Here is a 6000-nt window from a genome sequence, read left to right as displayed (position 1 = left end):
ATAGAGGAGCGTGCCTTGGGCATCTATCAATGGCCGTAAGTGCCCTTTGAAATTTTGACTTTTTTTCACATAATTGCACAATCACCAATTTATTGTCCATCCTGCCAGTAAACATATGCTATAGGATAAAGGTGTAATCGAGTCTAGTCGAGTTAAATAGTAAGAAGTTTGAGTTTGAGTTTGACTCATAATTTGATGTTCGAAATTCGATTCGAGCTCGATCGAATTTTATTTTTCAAGTTTAAACTCAATTCGTGATCGAATTTTAATTATTCGAGCTCGCTCGATTAAGCTCGATTAATATGTAAAAATAAGCTCGATTCATATACTCAACAAAAATTCGATTATTCATGCTCGAACTCGAAATATTTTATTAATTAAAATAATAAAAATATATTTAAATATAAAAACTCGATTAGGCTCGCGAGCTACTCGAGACGGATATAAGAATACTTGAATTCGATTCAATCGATAAGTTGAGCTATTCGAGCTCGAGCTTGACTCGATAATAATCGAACCGAATTCAAATTTTCTTCGAATCGAATCCGAATAACTTACGAATATTAATGTATCATTTACACCCTTACTATCGGATTATGATAAATGATAAGTACATGAACTATTATTTCGGTATTTTAAAACAAATTGAATTAGAGTTTTTTTTTTTTTTTTTAAATATGTATTAGTTTTTGTCAAATTGAACAAAAATGTATTAATTTGAGAGGTAATAATATCAAGCCGGACGGTGGTTATACCTTGAGGGTGCCTTAACCCCCATATTTTAAATACCCCTTGCATATATATATTATAATAAAATTAAATGGTCACTCAAATTAAAATTATTAATTTTATTAATTTTTTTATTTGATCTCATAATTTAATTTTATTCATTATAACTTATGATGTATTAAAATCATAATTTATTTATTGTATCAATTAATTATTACTTACAAATCTTTAGTCTCCAAATCAAGCTAATTTTATTTATTTTTTATATGACCTCATAATTTAGTTTTATTCATTATAACTTATGATGTATTAAAATTATATTATTAGTTATCTATTTATTATATCAATTAGTTATTACTTACAAATCTTCAAAATCTCTCTATATATTTTTTTTTACTTTGTAGTTGATTACAATTCCTCTTTTCCATATAATTTTTCACTATTAAATTTACCCTAATTTTTTTTCTCTTGATATCATGCAAATTATTTCAACAAAAAGTCATTTTGAAACCACTTTATTAAAAGATAGAAAACACCCTATTTGATAATCTCAAATTTTCAAACTTTATTCTTTTAATTATATATATTTTTTGAGAACTTTTAATTATATATTTTATTTTTGTTTTAATGAAAGTATAAAGTATTTAACAATTTATTTATTTATACTTTTTTTATAAAAAAATCTTGCTTACAATTTTAAGTAAGATTCACAATTTTAAATAAAGTTATTTATTCAATGTATTATATTTCTTTATACATTCATTTATTAATCAATAAAATTTGTACTTTTGAAAATTTATATATTTTTTAATATATTACTTGCATATATATATTTATATATTAATAATATAATAAGAAACATTCAATAAAAAATTAAGATTTAAAATAATATTAATTAATCCTCACTTTAAAATTCATAATTAAATAATAATCAACAAACTTAAAATTTAAATTCTAACATTTATAATTTTTTTATCTTTAAATTACTTTCTATTTTCAAATTACCATTTCTTTTGTAAAAAAAAATATATCACTTCCAAAGAGTACGGGATTGGAGAAAATTTCCAATTTTATGATACTAATTGTGTAATAAAAAAATCAAACACCTTGGGGACTTTTGAGTCTTTAAAGCTGATCAACGTGGTCGTGGCAGTGCGGCACGTTTAGGAGGGCAACCCTGTGAAGGTTAGAATAATTGAAAGTGAGCCAGCCATGTCCTACTGCTGACGGTACGTTACTAAAAATGAAAAAAATATAATTAAAAAAAAAAAAAAAAGTAGTGATGAAGAACTTGAGTTCATTTGTGGATGCCAAACCATAGGTCCAAAGTCCAATGCCGCGTTTTACAGTAAACTCACAGGAAAAGTAGTTTTTGACCTTTGAGGATGAGAGAGGTAACATATATATATATATATATATAATTATAAATCCTGAAAAGATGGTGAGTTGGAGCTCTGCTGTTTCCCATTTTTCATAGCTTGTTCTGTAAATGCGAGCCTCGCCTATGAAAGCCTTTACCCTGATTCAACAAACACAACACTACTGTTAAGCAGATGTTGCACAAACATACTGATTTCTTCAATTATTCTTCTTTTCATTATTAGTGTTTCTCTCCTTTTTTTTGCATTGCTTATGTCAACTTTCGAGATCGAGATATAATTATATTATATTATTTTAAAATAATATTTTAAAATAATATAAAATATTTTTTATTAATTATTTAAAGTTTTTTAATAAATTAGTAATAAATTTTTTAATAAATTAATGATAATTTTTTATATATTAAAATATAAATTTATAAAAATACAACATAATTTTATAAAATTTCATTAGCTAATAACGTAATGCTTAAATAATCTTTTCAATTTGATAAATCTCTTAATTTTTTATAGTTAATTGTAATAATTTTTACAATCTACATCATATATTGCTGTTAAATAACATATATATTTTTTAATAAAAATTATATATTTATTTATAAGAAATTTAAAATTTAATTTCGCTTTTTTGTTGAAAAGTAAATTCAGCAACCTTTTCAAACATGTATGACTTAATTCATAATTTATTGTATAATATTTAAAACAATTTTCATAATTTATCAACTTTTAAAATTCACTCAATAATCATCATTAAATTTTGATAACATAAAGTAAACAAAGCCTAATAATTTACCCAAATAAATCATGAAGATTAATAAAAGATTTCATAATTTTTATTTTATTTTTCCCTCATATGCTTTAATTCCAAATAATAACAATATACATAATGTTTTTGTTAAATAAAAAAATAGCGTATACTCACCTTTAGGAGACTAATTCAATTGTAGTCTTCGATTTTTTATCTTTAACTTGATTTTTCATATCCTCTAATCCTAAGAAAGATGAAAAAAAAACTCTCATTTTTTTTTTCTATTTCACGATATGTAGGTTTTATCTAGTAAAACACCTTAGCCACCTTTTCTTTAGTACTTGCCTTTTAATTAAACTAATAGATTTTAGTAACACTCTAGCCCAATTATTATTTGGGCTAATGTATTACATTATCTAGTCCTTATAAAAAGTTCCATCCTCAAAACTTTATTTACATCCACATCTTATTCCTCAATTTCTAAAATCACTTCTTTTGTCATATTATTGTTTCATTAAACTTTTTACAAATGTAACAATTTTGCCTCAAAACTTGTTCTTTCCAATTAACCATTCTAATAAGATAGTTTCGATATGTTAAAACTTATATCATCCTTAATTTCTAAATATTTATATCCAACCATATAGTTTGGATTAAAAACATATTCTCTCACCATAGATTTGTAACATAGTATGTACAATAGATATCTAAGGTGGCAAGATTCTTATATTGAACTTCTTTCACTTTACCAATAACTTTAAATGTCTTTACATAATGTAAACTTAACCTTTCTTACCTTATAATTATTGTAACACCTTTAATGATGACACATTTAAGTACAAATGATTAATCATTTGAAACTACAAATCTTATTTTCAAATTCTGGCATAATTCTTTTGCTTACTTTAAACTTAATCAACTAAAATTTATCAACCATTTATTCCACAAATTCAAGAAACAAAAGTTTTTCTTCATTGTTCTTATCCCAATAATTTTAAGACTTAGATCTATTTCCATACAAAACTTTAAAATGAATCATTGAATGTTTGTTTTATTATTATTTTTATAAAAATTTTTCTATTCAAGTCATAATATAAACACTTTTTAGAAAATGTCAATCAATGATAAAGCCTCCCAAAAATATAAGGAGCATAAAATATTCTTACAAAAAATCCATTACTCCTTATTTATTAATGATTCATCACTTTCTTAACTAACAATAGCTTAAGAATATATAACTTAAACCAAATGAAGCTTCCACTTTGCACTTTGATATTTCCTTCCAATAAAATTCTAAAATAACAAATTAATTTTCATAGCATTATGTTATAACAAGAAAAACATGTCCCCAAATTTCCAAATAATTTGCTTCACACCGTGTGTTCATAACCATAACAACTTTGAAGTTGAATAACAATATCAACAAATTCTTTAGTCACCAAAAAGATATCACATACTATTTTAATTTTTTTTTCTTCTTCATCGACAATATGAAATTTTCTATCAGTTAATCATATTAGAATACATATGGAATCAATGCAATAAATCATATCCATACATTTTTATTATGTAAATTCAAATATAAATCTATAGTTATCCAAGTTGTCTCTAACTTCGAATATATTTTTTTAATTTAATAGACTAACTATCATATAACAATTGATTCTCTATAATCCTCAACATTATCATAATGTCTCAAAATTTTTTTTTACCAAATATATTACTATCAACTCTAAATCCAAGTAAAAATTTATGCATCACAACTTACAAATAAAATTCTCTTATAGAATTTAAACAATAAAAACTTAAAATACTTGAATTTGTGTTGAAAGTATAGTTATGAAAAATAACTAAATGCATCATATTATTTCATAAATTTTCTCAAATTTCTCTAAAATCAAGTACATACTTAGCATCACTAAATACATAAAATCATCATTAATATTAAGACTTCATAAAATGAATAATTTTTTGTACTTGTAAAATTTCAAACAATTATTTTTAACGAAATTTTTTTTTTTTTTAAAATCAATTACTTCTTCAAAACTAACTTTCTTATTAAATCATCTAAATAATCATAATTTTAATTTTTATTCACAAATTTAATTCCTTACTTAAGTACATAGCTTTATTCCACAATTGGCAATGTTTTATATTAAGTTCAAATGGAATACAAGTTATTACTAATAAAAACAAAGTTCAATGTTAACAATTCTGAAATGACTTGAAATAAAGGAGTCGTGATGGCGATCACTGGGCTGGGTCTTCAATCCTCTTGGTGTGTGGTTATGTTAAATTTTTTTTTTTGTTTCTTTGTTATTGAATTTTAAGTATTAAAATATAATCTATCATAATTTCTAGCAATAAATTTGAAATGCCCAAATCTGAAATATATTATTTGCTGAATTTCAAGATTTTTCAAGTACAGTTGCCAATCTATATTAAAAGCCGAAATTGGGGCTCCTTTGATCGAACGAGTGGAATGAAAGGAAAAATATGAGCCCAGCAACAACCAGCGAATGATAAAGGAGGTCCAAAGAACAAGATCGAAAGTTGGGTTTTCGAACCCATTTCATGAAATAATAAATCGACCAAAATTAAAGTGAATAAAAGATGGTTGATTTGGGGTGCACATGCATATAATAGTAATTAAATGTTTTTAAAAATTTATGAAGTAGCACGATTTTAATGAATTCCTAAAAGATTGTTTTTTAGGATGATACTAAGTATAATTTAAACCATAATCAATAAGTTGATATAAGTATCTTGAATTAAAATTTTATTTTTGAGAATTGAGTATAAATATGATATTGTAATATATTATATAAAATTTTAAAATTAATTATAAAAATCTATAAGTTTGTGATTCGTATCATATGCGATTAATTTTATGTTTTATAAGTATATGCACATAAATAAATGATCATCATATAATAATATATTATATTTTATGTCGGCATTAAATTTATTAAAACATTAAGCAAGCCACATTATAAACAATATCCGTGCCATGCATAGAATTCTAAATATTTATTTGAAATCAAATATATGTGCATTGAACTTTAAAAAATGCATAGAATACTCACATTAAAAATATTCATTTGAAATCAAATACTAATTAAAAAAATAACTATAACTAATATT

This window comes from Durio zibethinus, chromosome 5 (assembly GCF_047325235.1).
Source record: "Durio zibethinus cultivar Kanyao isolate XHJ-2024 chromosome 5, ASM4732523v1, whole genome shotgun sequence".
Lineage (NCBI taxonomy): Eukaryota > Viridiplantae > Streptophyta > Magnoliopsida > Malvales > Malvaceae > Durio > Durio zibethinus.
Note: the sequence above shows the minus strand (reverse complement) of the source record.